Here is a 16,044-nt window from a genome sequence, read left to right on the forward strand (position 1 = left end):
CACATCATATCTATTCATCTATTTATACACATTCCTGCAACACAACAAATTCATGAGGGAAGAGAAAATAAAATATCCATGCATGTCTACAGCTTTCCATAGCTTTAGAGATATTTATTTATGAAAACCACAGGTAGTCATTATTTATAGTCCTGATCTTTTTGTTCATTTATTTTTTTTACCAAAACAAAAATGAAATTGGAATTGATTTTTTGAGGGACATTTATACTGAAAGCAGGATCATTTTATATTTTCACAAGTTGAAGTCTGTATTCATTACTAGGAAAAAAAACCGTACAAACAGCAAGCTAAAATTTCATTTGTGGCCCATTTTTGTTTTAAAGGAAGCTTGTCACTGCACCATTGCATAACAATGGGATTTGAACTATCCTTGCACAATAAAATAAACTTCAATGCACTCTATTCACACACATTGTAATTACACACTGGATATATATTTTTCTTATACATGTATATATGTAAATACACACTTATGTAGATAGGGGTTTTGTCTGGTTAGCTGTAGAGTTCGCGTTTAGGCAAGCGCACCTAATAATCAGAGTCTTCCATTAAGAAGATATGCATATATAATATTTATATGCAGATGTGTATGCTTGCCATCATGCATCTATAAGCATGTTTGTTAGTCCTGTTCTCATTTTTTCATTTCAGTGCTGTCCACATTAAAATAACTGTGAATTTCATCTGCTATACTTTATAGAACATATAATCTGCAGTCTATCTAATGTGTGAAAGCATGAATATGCTGTGAGACTAGAATCTTTTCAGTCATTGAGAAATAGCAGTAATTAAAAAGTAGAATGGAAAGGCCTATTGTGGCAGTGAAGAGGTGAGTCAGGACATCAAGTCCTTGTTGAGTGAGAGAGGTCAGGTACTGGGTAGCAGTTAAACACCCCCCAAAAAACCTCTGGGTTATTTTTCAGTCTATTGTATGGCCTACAGATGAACTAGTAATATGTTCAGTCTTAAATGGGATATAATAAAAACACTAGCTAGCCAGGAAAACAAATATTTTCCCTTAAGTCACTTTCATGTTTATTAACCTGGATTCTCATTTTCTCATTAACATGCACATCTATCTTTGTGTGTTATGCTTAAAAATTATATCAGAAGAGCAAATATGTCTAAAAATATTTGGTAAAGCAGACACAACCATATAATTTTATTTTTGGTAGGCTTTAAATATTGTAGGTCATTTAAAATTATCAGACTGCTAATATTTTCCTATTCCTAAAATACATCACAGTGCTCTGGACTGTGCCTTTCCAAAAGCAGATAAGCAAGTCAGCCAGCATCAGTATTTCAAAATACCAAACCAAACCAATAACAAAACAGATAGAGTAACACTTAAACGATGTCCCTTTAGGCATTCCTTTCAACTCACTTCGGCTGACTCTACTTTTATATAGGTTATAGGATTTACTATAGCAACCTAACGTCCCACTCCAAAAAAAAGTCTAGCTCCCCCTTCTTTGTGACTTAAATCAAACCAATAGAGCCCTCTATTGGTAAAATCTCAGATAGCTACAGATGCTTCTCTGGAATAAGGAGGCGGTACTTGCCGTAGTCTATGCCATCGTATTCCAGCTGAAATCAATGGCAGGTGTTTTTGGACTTAGCATTAGCAAAAGGCCTGGAGAGAAAAGGTCTGTCTTATTACCCAACTATGAAATTTCATTTTTTTTCTTAATGCAACAACACTATACAAGTAGTAATTCTGAAATTTGACCACAACATCACCACATAAACCTGTAACATGTCTAAGAGCAATTTGTTCCCATCAAAAACATTTCAGTTTCTGGAAAGGATGTAAATATATTACACCTGAACTTCATTTAATATTTCTGCTTTGATAAATATAGAATTTTGACTGGAATCTCAGAAGTGTTTGGGACATCACCTACTGTACATTCCTACAAATTAATTAAGGCCTTGGGTACATTATAATTAAGGGTCCTAAGGGAAATTCACCTCAGCAACCTAAAAATGCATAACTATTTTCATTAATAGACAAGAGAGCATATCAGGAATGGAAGTTATTTCTTTAAAGAAATTTAAGGAGCTAAAACCAGAAAGTCTTTACACAGGAAGGTCTGTTAGGCACTTCAGAGAGATTTTTCTCAGTTCACACAGCCAGTGTTGAAAACAAACATTGATTAGTCCTTATGATTTGGCCAGTGCATGACAAAACTGCTGCTGGTAGCCACATGGATCCATATACCTAAGGTGTTATTGTGTTCATGGACCCCTTCTTGGGGCAAACAGGAGGCAGAAGAGATTTTGTAGGAAGATAGGTTGTAATAAATGTCTGAGGTTTTGCTGAAGTAACTGTCCATATCCTGGCTTCAGCATAGTGGGACTTCAGAACCCTCTTACCTATTTATGAGTTTACATAGAATTATTAAAGTGGTTGTGATTATAAAGCGGTTGTATTTACTGTTTTATTATTGAGGAACACACTAGCCTATCCAAAGTAGAGAACTATCATTTCTATTTTGCATATGAAGAACCAAAGCAGAAAAGCAGATTTAGGCTGTCACCAGAGTGATCTCTGAGTCCACAACATAGCAATATCTGTCCTCTAGTCACTGCAAATGGGACCTGCTAGGAGTACATGCTTTGCCCAGAGCTTGAATGGAAGGAGGTTGGTGCACAACGACTAATCCAGATATGGAGATGAGGCATGACCATATCCATCACATAAGCTAAAAATATCAGAGTCTTCCTGGGTGACACAACTGAGATGTAGTCTGACATCAAGGTCACAAGGGAAGTCTGTAGCTGATGCAGCTCCTGCAAACAGACAGTGAAGTCTGGTGCTTCCAACTGGCTCCTTCAGCCAGTCCCACATGCTCTAGTCTTGCTCTCATTGACTCCAGAATCTTTCTGAAAGTCAACATCAGTTTTTCCAGTGGTCCTTGAAGTTCATCTGATTCATGGAAGGAGATCCTGGACCTGCGCTAGGGCTGCACAGGAAATATTAAACCAGCAGCAAGCTCATCCATCGTCATGCCTGTGTCATTCACTCCTTCCTCCTTTCATGTCACTCACGCATCTGGGAGGATATCTGCTTTACCCTTAAGGTCAAACTATGGTCTCTCACCTGTTTTCTCCATGTTTGTTGCTTTCACTCAGCTTTCTCTGGGAAAGAAGGGAAAAAAACTACAAATATTATATGCACAATTTTAAATGCACATATTATGTACACAACTGTCTCATTGTTCAAAAGGTGCAGAAGCTACTTTTATTTTTTTTTCTTTATGAATTCTATTGAGCGGTAAGAATTAAAATAAGATGTAGATACTCAAGATACTAAAATGTGCACAAATAATGCCTGCTTTCAAGTTGAATTGGGGTTGTTACATTTTTAATGTCTTCCAATCACCTTTTTTTGTGATACAAAGATAAACTAGTTCTGGAAGGTGTGTTTGAGCCCCTAGGACCTACCAGAAAAGGTGACACTGTCAAAACATGAGAAGTCCTTCACTGAACATTTTCTGCCCCTTGTTTCCTAATAATTTATGAACATCCTTGTATGTTCTGCATAACAGGCATCTCTGTAGAACTGTAACTCAGTGGGAATTATTTAAATCCTATTTCAGAAAGACAAGGCCCTGCCATACTTCTGAGTACTTGATAGCCCTGTAAGCATTACATGAGAAAATGTGAGGGGAAAGGTAGAAGAGGGGAAAGTCCTTGAGAACTATAAATCAACCTGCTTTGACAAATCAGTCTACCAATATGCTTATCAGGTCTTGCAAGCACTGTTTCAGTCTGAGCAGGTTTCTGTACATTTCCCTGGGTATGGCATCTCCTCAGTCTGGTTAGCAACACAGTAGATGTGACCAAAAAGGGAAAGAGAACAGCAGCTGAACTAATGTATTTCATTGCATTTTCCCTCTTTCTTTTAGATGCTGTTTATTGATTTTCCTTCCTACCTTTGCCAGACAGCATAATGGCCTTTAAAACATACAAAATCTTATAGAAGTGATTTCTTTTCATTAATTCACAAACACCTCTTATTTAACTAGGTAAAGATGCATAAATTTTTATGAAGAAGTAATGACTATCTAAAAATGATGTTACTCCACTATTAAACAAAAGAAAATGCACTGTGTTAAAAACAGCTTGCCTCACACTCTGAAGCTCTTGATGCTATAAATAGAGGAGGCTGTCAGTCTACAACTTACCATCTTCTACTGCGCTGACACGCCGTAGTGCTAGCAAGGGATGCGATTGCTGCGTTCACCCGAGGAGTATTCTGATGTCTTGTCAGTGTCTACTGAGAAAGGGCTTCCAATTGGCTGATTTCTACCCTGGTAGGAAAATTAGAGCTGTCCTTGTTAAGTCTCTTCCCTTCTTTTTTGCCCAGAGTGGCACAGGTAACAAGTTTAAATGGATACAGTGTGAGTGTGACTGTTAAAGAAATGAGATGACAACGACTTGAAAAGGAATATAATTTCATATCCTAGTCTTACAGGGAAAAAGTAACAGGAATAAAAATAAATTAATGCAAATACTGCATATAGCCCCAGATGTGTAATGCACAAGAAAAAATATTTGCAGGACACGACCTTATAGAGGAAAATACTAAAATTATTCTGAAATTGACTGTGTGTATAACTGATAAACTTATTTTTAACCTGTGGAAAAGAAAGACAACTTGAATCACTCTTTGCAGGGTTGTACTTGTCCCAGGATAAAATGAAAGAAAGGTGTTGCCAGGGCCCCCCCAAGAGTACTGTGGAACAAATAAATAAAGGTTAAACCAAGTCACCTGGATGAGATGTGTGCTCAGATCTCGTCCCTCTCTGAGTGAAGGCAGGCTCATGCGCTTCAGTAGACATGACCCTTTATACTCAGACATTGCCAGCAGGGTGCCAAGAACTGGGACAAGGATGGGGACCGGCTGGGAAGATGTATCACTAACGCCCACTAGATACCGGCAGAAGGGTGCTCACAGCAGAGCCTGCCCACACCTCTTTCTAAGGAAGCCCTGATCCCTGACATCACTCCCTTGGCTTGCAAGGGGTTACAGTGCTGCTCTGTAGTCCTGCTCTTCTGCTCACAAGCTGCTGGCATGAGCATGCTGGTACCTTTTCTTCTCCCAGGCCAGGGGTATAAGCAGCCTCAGAAGGATTAGTCACATCAGTGTCAACAAAATCAAGGAAGAGTCAGAGCTGCAGTGAACAGTGTAGTGAGAGCAAAAGAAAATTCTCCTTACTAAGTGTAGTGACAAAGCAGCGGGCAGAGGCAGAAACTGAGCTGATGAATTCTTATTTGTGACACCACAGCAGCACCAATTCAGCTCACTCCCTCTGCACCTCCCTACAGTGCTCCCTGTCAGGGTCATGCTGCAAAATATGGCTGCTTCTGAGAGAGGAGAGGGCAGGCAGGAAACCATAACCGAATTCCCCACGGATCCTGGGCGGTTTATAATTGCCTGTTGGTAGGTAGGTTCTTCCACGGTGTGCATGTTGCTTTATGGTCAATGCACATTGTTCTTAAAATTTCAGGGCACATTTGTGCTTTACTGCATGCTTTTTATTTCCCTTAGAAACTGGCACAGGGGGTGTAGAGCTGATTTTAGGCTCTAGGAGCAGTGCCTATACCAGGAATGCTTACTGCTTTTCTTCTCAGACAGGATAATTTTCATTTCCAGACTCCACAAATTTTGGAGAACCTTTAGCTTAAGTAAGAAGATACCAAGCTGGAATTTTTTTCCTGTTGCTTTTACTGGTTAAGATTGAAATTAACGTTACTTTAACATGTTTATGTGGTTAACAAACTGCACTGAGAAGATGAGAAAGAAAAAATGGGGCAATGTCCAATTTATCCCTCCAGCTTAATAGCCTGTTTGGATAAGGCTAAAAGCAAACTGCGGTTTTGACTACAAGCAGCAATGTCTGCAGAACCAGAGATGGTATTACATATTTGTGTTCAATATATGCTGCAAAGCAGTGTCATATTTTTTCTGCTTTAACCTCTGGAAGGTGTATATCTCCAAAACACTAAAATAATATTGATAATTGCGGGTTCTAAATACTTCACCAAACATGGCTATAGCATGAATGTCATGAGGCCTCAAATTCAAATTATCAACAAGTAAAACAATCAGAAAAAGGACAAATGAAATGAAACCACAAATGATAACCCTGAATCAGAGGTTATGGCAAATACAAACTAAAGTTACCTTGAATCTTGGAAAGTGTAGTAGCCTGTGTTCCCTGTTTAAACAAAAATATTGCATATGACTTAATGGCTCATAAAATATTTTGGACAAATGACTCTGGACACTCTCATCTTCTAATTGTCCATAAAAACTATTCCTATTTAACGACTAACACACTCAGAGCTGAGAATAATTGCATTGGTCAAGAGAAAATGGACATTTATATCAACATTTTTAAGCAATCATTTTTTCACTGAAGATGAGACAAAAAATCTAGCACAGACACCAACTGTATAATCATTGATGATCTCCTTCTAAACTCCCTATTTCTTTCTTTCATTTCCATAAACCTGTCCTTTTTTCCTGTTTTCATCTCTTCCTCAGAAAACACCCATATTCCAGCATTCAGTAGTTTTTTTGCTTCTTCATGAGGAGCACAAACTACTTACCCCCACTAGCTGTCTGTGCAGTTCCCATCATCAAGGTTCAGACAGACTGAAAGGCTCCAAATCCCACTGCCAATTTGTTAAGTCATCCAGTGCCAACTTCTTTCTGTCTCTAACTTTGCTACTCTCTTTGGTACTAGCCCATAATTTTATGGCCATATACAGGGCCAGATCTGGAAGAAGTAAAAAACATTGAAAAACTAGGTTCACAGAATATAAAGAATATTTATAAAGGTATGATGTTTCAAACTGTGTAGACTAGTTCTGGTACACAAATTGTGTTCTTTCTCTTAAAACAGTATTGTGATAAATTAAAGCTATTACTATGTGTCTACTTGTATCACATTCTTACAAAATTCAGTTGTCACTTTCAAAGTGATGTTTATCCTCTCTTGTTTTATACTCTCAAGGAGACTTAAGTAAATGTTGCAGTGCTTCAAATTTCAGCTTTTAGTTTGGGAAAATACCAATAAAAGACAAATAGAGTTCAGTAATACTGCAGATATGAGTGTCTGGAGCATCCAGGTGAGCTGTGCCACTCCATCTGCACTCTACTCTCTGTGCCAGGCTGCTTGGCAGGGGAAAGGAATGGACAGGACCCTGCCATCCAAGCATTGCAGAAGACATGAATCTTGTCAATTTTGGATTGAATTCCCTGCCAGTTATCAAGCAAGCAGCCAGCAAACTGCAGCACACCACACAGCAATATGCACATCAGCCTTTCTGTGCCTCACTGCCCTCCCCTGGATGGCGCTTGTTAAGGCATTTCTACGGGTTCCCTGTCCCCAGGTACTGCAGAGAGCACCAACTCACAAGGCTAACTGTATTTACAGCAGCTGAAACACAAGCCTATGTTTATATGCAGCATATCTTAGAGTAGTTTTAATGTGTGACTCCAAATCTCTTTCTCTGGGCAATCTTATAGGAACTATAACCTGGTTTTGCAGAGGTTCTGGTTCTTTGGATTTCTGTTACTTTAAGGTGCTGAACTGTAGCATTGTCGGTTGTATTCTCAAGGGTTTGAATCACTTCCAAGAAATTTTATCAGTATATACTTCACATGAGGCAGGACTGCAGTCATATTCAAGCCATACTGTAGTAGTCAACAGGAAAAAAAAATAAAATACATGTTACTTTGTTACTAGCAAGAATTTTTTTGTTGGATTAAATTCATATTTGGCAGCTAGTAAAGGCATGTTATTTGCTTTTCTCTTAAAATTCTTTCTTTAAGCATTGTGATTCCCTAAAGTATCTCCCTCTCTTTTCTCCTCTTTCTTATATTCTTTCTTCAGTTTTGTTCTATTCTTCATCTTATCCACAGCAATTTCTTCCAGTCAAAATCTGAATCAGTAAGTAGATCCTTTCAAAATGACAGAGAAAGGTATTGAAGGGGGTGGTGGTGGTGGGGAAGAGAGATAAAATATCTTATAGACGTAATTCGCAGATTATATTCATGCAGTTGCATCAACTTGCAATCAATGATCCACAGGACTGAGAGTTTATATATGAGTTTATTTTAATGTGGAGAAAACATTTTTACAAGATCTAAAGGAGTCTGACTAGAACAGCCAAAAACTCTGCATTTCCTGGGGGTCTCCAATAGGGGCTCTGAAAAGCTTAATTTGCTCACGAAGCTGACCAGACAGTTGCACCTCTTCATTCAGATTAATTTCACTGGGCTCCGATGGTCTCTCGAGCTGCTGTCAAAATGTTCAGGGATTATGTAATCCAGGCCTCAGTAATGCTACAGCTGGTTCAGAAACCTGCACCCTGGAAAGTCAGCAGCAGCAACTGCTAACAACGCTTCATTCTTGTGATTTGCCCTTATCCCTGGTTCCAAATAGGACACCTTGACTCCTTCATAAAAGAAGCAGTATCTTCAAGGTCTTTTATGAGAGAGACCTAGGGTACCGAAGTCTGTAGTGCATGTCCAGATTTGAGGAGTTTACCAGCCCGATTTTTGTTGGCTGAAATACTGTAACCACTGGTAGATGGCTGTGGGCGTACTGTTAGCCCTCCCAGGTGTAAAGTGATGTGACTTAATTGAAGCCTTTCAATTTAAAGTTAATTGAAAGAGGTTAATGCTAAACCATATTATCTCGCAACTGGAACAGGCCAAGAATGGAAAATTACTATAGCTCAGCAGATGGGTGACAACTTAGTAAACACTCTTAATTTCATTTTGTTCTCAAATCTATCTGGCCCAATGAATATCATGACTTCACACGGCAGCTACCTTCCACCAGACCAAGAAAACTTCTGCAATGGAAAGATTTTTAGTGGGGAAAGTTGAACTAGTAGTGACTTACATATCTGCAGTTTGTTCCTACAGGACTCCAGAGCAGCACAACCTTATTAAAAACATGGTACAATTCCAATTTCTGAAACCAAAACTTCCCCATGTATCTCAAAAAAAATTACTTACAAGAGTGACAGAAACTGCTAAGAAAAGCAAACCCCAGACACTACTGCCAGTCCTGATAAAAAATTTAGTTTGAGGCCTTGAGCACTTTTACTTTTTTTTCTAGAATTAGTGACATGACTCAATGAAGAAACATGAGCATTTCTCAGAAAGATCCATTTGCTACCTTTTGGTTGGGGTTTGAAGTTATTTCATTATGATGCTGTAATGCAAGCCATAATTTAGTTCATGGGCTTTTGTCCTGTACTCACACGGAACATCAAAACAAACTTAAAGTCATTTGAAAGATCACAATCTAAACTAGAAGATTAAAAATTATGCCCAAGTCAACCTCATATGCCAAGAAGATATGGGAGAAAGTGTGATTTAAACAGCTGGCAAATTTTTTAAATATTTGTTCACCATTTTTTTCCTTCTAATCAAATTTACCAGTAGCTGGGGAATTAAAATAAAAAATATCTGTACACATATACATCCTGCTTATCTATATTTTTCATGAAAAAGGACACTGATAGCAATCCAAAAGAATATTAAGGACATTAAAATTTAAAAAGACCCTACTATCATACAGGTGTTGACATACCAAAATGACCGTGTGAGCCAAATGGTTTTGTTGGCACAAAGCCATGTCAAAGCTCCTCCCAGAGGAGAGGGCATCCTGATTCAGGGAGAAGTTCAGGGAAAGTCAGGTTTGTTTATGCTGCTCCTGTCTTCCTCTGAGAGAAACTGTGGTGCACCATTAGGACCATCAGCAGGGGATGGGATGCGAGCCTTCTTCCTACCAACAGTAGACAGATGTGTCTCTTTTGTTCAGTCACTTTCCTCAGTCTGTCATTTTTCCCAGGGACCCTGACCATTTGCAGCAGCTTGACATGAAGGTCACACAAGGAAATAGAGCTGTGCATTTGAATTTTGTTTTTAATTGGGTCTCATTAGGAACTACAGAGGGTTTTTTTGCCTGTTAAATTCTGGTGAGTGAAATCACCATGAGCTTCATGAGCTGAAGCTACATACGCAAAACTTGGGTTTGATACAGGCACTGGGAAAGTCTTCAGCTCAACTCTGCTGTTGGAAAAATCATGTGCAAGCCGGGAAACTCTACTGCTTCTCAACTTCTAGCTGCCCTTTCAGTCCTGGGATAAGCACAGGAGGGAAGAAACACAAAGACTTCTCACGGCATTCTTAAAATCCATACACTCACTGTATGATAATGCAGCGAAGGGGCAAGATTGACAAGCATGTTTTCAGGGAGGAAGCAATGCAGGCTTCAAAGAGCCTACAATATTTTTTAATTAATAAGGCATCAGTAGGAGCCAATTAAGTCATGGTCATTCCAAATAGAGAAGATTGCTTTGCTCTTTTTCCTGTGTTGCTGCACAGTAGAGTCTTAAATTTTACTTTTCACCGTCATAATTAACTGACAGCTAAGAAGCAAAAGATGTTTTTCAGTTTTCAAAGTTTAAACTTCAGTTATCTGGGAAAAGTTTTCATCATTGGGCTTTATAAGGGTACAGGGAGCTAACAATTTAAAACATATTTTGCCCACTACCCCTAAATATGTAGTCTAGACACTCAAATAACTTAATCTCTTTCTCATGCCATATTCAGAAGACAGGCAGCTTAGGAAAAAATAGTCTGTGTGACTCCAGTTACGTAGTCTGCTCCAGTATGTCAATACTCTTGAAACAGTAAGCTATAATATATTCTATCAGTCAAATCACACACCCACACCCCACCCCACCCCCCCTCTTCCCCCCCAACTTTCCCAGGCAGAAGCAAGCCCTACTTGAATTCCTAAAAAGGAGAGCCTTCACTCATGGTACCTTCACATAAACAAATTCAGCCAATTCATTTTAATTGCCTCGGAGTGATCAGCTGTGCATCTCAATAGTGAAGTTAGGCTGTTCTTGATCGCTGGAGTCACGTTTTGGAGCCACTGTCATTCTGTGAGGGAAGGGCTGTAACAGACACTGCCTCCAATTCTGTCTTTCAGCCAGGGAGCTTAGGACCTCTTTCCTCTGCGCTTTGCTTTTGCAGTCTTGCAGGATTTCTGTCTTCTTATCATATTCTCTCATTCTCTGGAGAAAGTAATGCCTTTGCACTTCATTTCTTACTAAATATTTAATAGCAGGAAAATCAGGTTACTTTCCCAGGCTTTTCTTTACATACTACTTGGTTCACCACTACTCCTGGTCAGACAAAAAAATCTATGTGTTGCCAGGCTTGTGTTCTTATTTTTAATTCAAGGGACTTTCATTTTAAAATATGGGTCACATGGGAGTGCTGTCTATCTGCATTTTGTAAAGTCATGAGCTCTTCTGCATTAGCAAAGTGACTGTAGAGACAAAAAATTTTGCAATCTTAATATGCATTAGAAAGGGGTTTATAAAAAGGGGAATTTTAGATTCCATGCTCATTTTGCTTTGCATTGCCTCAAACTGCCATCTGAGAAAATGGGCAGAGATGGCTGACGACTTTGTTACATGTCTGTTAATTTCAGAGATACTTGCTTAGAAAGTCCCTTGCCATCTTTATTCATATAATTTTGCTCCTTTACCACCTTTACATGTACTGACTAGCAGGTTTGGTCTACACCTTTTTATTTCATTGATCTTCTTAAGAAAGTGGGCATACTACTCCGTAACAATTATTTTTTCTGGTGTCCCATTCCCCTAAGGCACAGGGAATAGTCACATGTGTGGGCACAGTAGAAAGCTGACTCACATGCTGCATCATTTTTATTCCTCATTTATTTTCCCTCAGGAAGCCCCAGTAAATTCACATGATTTCTTATGTTCTATTCTTAGGATCCTTTCTGTGCGTAAAAACATCAGCATCAAGGAGCAGGTATCTCCTGAATTACCTAATAACCACAACTGTCCCATTTATTTGCTGTTTCAGCAAGAGAAAGTGGTAAAGAGAAAAGGGAACTGTGCCAACTTGAGTAATATTCACAGCAAATGTCTTTTAAAAAAAGTACTAAAGTCTGCTGACTGCGGAATTTTGTTAAAAGCCTGCTGTCAGACTGGCAGTAGAAAAAGTCCTTCTCTCTCACTCAGATGCACATTCACAGCCCCAAAGGATGAGGTGACTAAGCTGTATGTGCTTTGCCAGTTCAGGCCTCCACTTTTGGATCTGACCTTCACCAGAATCATTTACAGATGGAAAATTAGTTATTTTACTTCTAAAAAAAATGTATAAATGAAATTTGAAATGGATGGCAAAGTTAAGAGACTAAATCTCCTTAAAAGACCCATAGACATTCTTAGGGGCAGCTTTTGTACATTGCTTTCTTTACACTCCTGAAGTGATTAGGATTTTTCCCATGTGAGTTTTTCATGTCTTTCCATGGGGAAACACTAGACAAAATATATTTTCCTCACTCTCAGTTTTCCTTCTTATTCTGGAACAGGCTTGATAATACAAACTCTGTAACAAGCTGACCTGGCTGCTGAAATGTGCACCACTTTGATGATGGGGACAAGAACTCTGTAGACTTTTAATAATTGTAATACAAAATGAAATAAAGCAACCAGTGCAGTTTCCCACTGTTATTTTTGTACTACACTTTTGAATATATTTTTAGGAAAATAAAAATGCTCCATTATAAAGCTTAGCAATGAAGTAGTTAACCATGTTGATTTCTACAGTGCTATATTTAAATTTCAGAATTAACATCTCTCTAAAACAGATAGAGCTGATTATTCTTTGTAGAGCAAATTTTTCTTGTTCTGCAGACTGAGGTATTGTCTACATTAAGAACATTTTCACCATTATAACTACCCTAATTTTAGTCACATAAATCCCACTCCTTGATGTAGATGAATTGTACCTAACCACATCAGATAAAGCATTATTTTATGGCTGAGCAGTCTGCTCATATTAGACATTTTCAGCAAAGAACAATCGAGGTCCATTAGTGTAAAGTTTCCCAAATGGGGAAAGATGATATTCCATCACTTTGCACTAGCTTTACACACACCAAATTTTTTTCCTAAGGAAAAGGAAGTAATAACTTTAAAAAAATCTACATAAAATTCTGTACCTGCCTGGGGCAGCTGCAGCCCATGACTCTGAGGGGCATAAGTTGCTGCTGCAAAGGGCTCTCTGTTTAATAGATGTGGATGCACAGTCAAAGGCTGAGTATACCTATGTTTAGAGAAAACTACTGATACATCTGACAATGCAAACCACTGCCTTTCACATCACCAACCTCATGCTAAAGAGGCTTATGTTCCCCTGAGAAGGAACGGATATTTTCTGTTTGCATACTACCTAGCACAGGAGGGTCAGCTACCACAATATAAATATTTAATCCTAATGACTAGGGAGGTAGTATCAAGGGGATGTGTTAACATGATGCCTCTCTAAAGCTCACAGTGAATAAGCAACCACTCTGTTTCCTTTTTTAAGAGGTAACAGAAGAGGAATTAGACTTTCTAAATAAATATAGAACCAGAAGTTCACCGAAGCCTAAATTTCCATGCCCATTTATGCAGTAGGCAAGAGCCCAGATTTTTAGCATAAGGCATAACATGAGGCAATTTTGCCAGAGTAAGGAATCACACAATGAAAAAGGGGCTGGTGGTGGCAGAAATAGGGTTTTGCCTCTCTCTCTCCCTCCCCTTTCCCTTCCTGGAACACAACATATTTCTATCAGCATCAAAAATAAATAAATCCTCAGTTCTCTTGCTGTGCCCAATTAGTATTCCATCTATGAACTGTCCCATCAGGGAAAAATGCCTCCCTCACACACGTGTTCAGGATAGCACTGATGGATCTGAGGGCCTCTCCAAACACAGTGACCATCTGCTAGGCAAAACATAGGGGTCTGACAAGCAGGAGCCATTCAGCCCTGTTGTTGGGCCACATTATTACATATTTGACAAGGGTAATGAGAGGCTGTCATTAACCTTACATGACAGTCTCCACAATGACACACACTAAAGCAAGAACAAAGAGCAGAACTCAGTAAAAAGGCACCTACTTCTCATTTAACCCTGAAATTGTCAGACACCATTATTGCTAATGGAGGCTGGTGGTCCTGGGGTTAATTTCCATCTCAGTGTTCTGCTTGTTCTCTTTTTGAAATGTACTCCTCATATGGTTAAGGAAGCAGTTTTATCAAGGCTATTGGGAAGGCAATGCATTATTTATCATAACACACTGAGATGTAAGAACAGAGAGGGTCTCCTGGAGGAATGAACAAACAGACATATTTCATGAACCCTTCTGATGGTCTGAAAAAAAACATTTCTGAGCTCAGTCTCTGATATTTAAAGTTAACATTGCCTAAGTGTGACATTTCTCTCATCTGCATTTCCTGCCAGGCTTCTGTCAAGCTTAAAATCACAAGACTGTTTTTCCTAGTGACCTTGTCACAGTCACCTGGCTTTATAATCACAGGGAAATCCCATAGAGAAAGTTAATCGGTCGCCTGACTTTTAGCTGAGCAGCAGATGTAGGGTGAGACAGCATTTACAATTTCAGGAAATGAAAGGTCATCTGAATATAAAATCTCTGTCTCAGGTGCAATGATATGGGTTACAGTCCTCCAGCAAGTTATGGAGATCTCGTAATAGAGCACATTGCCACCTCAGCAAGCTGAGGAATACATTTATTTTCATGGTGACCTACAGGCTTAACCTAGGATGGGGGGCTCTGGGAATGAATGGAAGCACTTGTTCAGATGCTTTGCCATATTAAGGACAAATGATAGAAGTGAAAGTGAAGATTATGTCTCACTGCAGGAGACTCAGAGCCAGTACAGCTGGGTGTGAGCTTGCAGGAGTCACAAGGTTTGTGAACAGCTCGAGCCAATGAGAAAATAGGACATCGGGTGGTGGATAGCTGCAGTATGAGGATGCTCAGAGCCATGGGGGGAAGGGATGCCATCTCTGTGGAGAAGTTCTCTATAAATAGCATATAAAAAGCAAATCACTTTCCTTCCACACAAAGAAGCAAATGCAGCAGCATGAATCTAGCCTTCCAGAGACATTGACTGGAGGTTGAAAAAGCTGTATGAACAAAAGATTAATACTTTCATAGAAAAAATGGAAGGTAAAAACTGTCATTAGGAGACAAACTATCCAAGAAGTGAGTCCAAGCAAGTCTGTATTTTCCTTTCTGATGGTGAATCAACTATCATCAAATGTTTACAAGACTGTTCACTACTACAAAAATAGAAGATGTCGTACAGGCACATTTTAGCTTATTGATTGCTTTTCCAAATATATTGAGAGAGTCCTTTGCAGAGTTGTATGCCAACATCATGTGCCATCTTTTCTGCTCTCTCACTGGAGAGTGGTATCTTCCCCAGGCACCCACATAGGAGTCTGGTTTACAATTAAATAAGTTTTGTTGCCATTGAATCAAACTTCTGTTGCTATCTAGCCTTTCAGAATTCATTTTTCATTAACAGCTACATGATCAAACTATTGTTTTACAACTATTCTCAAAGAGCCACTGAAAGGAAGACAAAACACATGTAAAACTGTGTTCTGCTTGGAAATGACAAAAGTGCCAATGAAGTGTTTTTCTTCCCTTATCCAGCCTGTCATACAGCTACAGCTACTGGCATTCAATGAGTAGTCAAAATACACATCCCACTTGCCCCATCTCTTTATCATGGAATAAGACTAACCAGCTAGTGCTCCTCCTCAGGAGATCTTCTTCCTCAGGTAGCACAGGTCTCCATTCATTAATTTCCTCAGTAAATGTGCATGTCAAATCACTAAGGATGACTGAAGCATTTGTGCTGCAGTACCATCAATATATGGATTGTACTCTGCTCTCTGTCTTTCCGTCTCTCTCCTTCCCTCCCCCCAGCCATTACACACCCCTATCCACTCCCTCTTGTTGATCACTTAATCCTTAGTCAAAAAAGTTCTTGGCTTTAGCTCAAGACAGAATAATAGGGAAGTCTACCTTCGTCATCTGAGTTTTCACAGACTGGTGTGATCTCTAATAAAGGTTGTAAAACT

Source organism: Pithys albifrons, chromosome 4, assembly GCF_047495875.1.
Source record: "Pithys albifrons albifrons isolate INPA30051 chromosome 4, PitAlb_v1, whole genome shotgun sequence".
Taxonomy (NCBI): domain Eukaryota; kingdom Metazoa; phylum Chordata; class Aves; order Passeriformes; family Thamnophilidae; genus Pithys; species Pithys albifrons.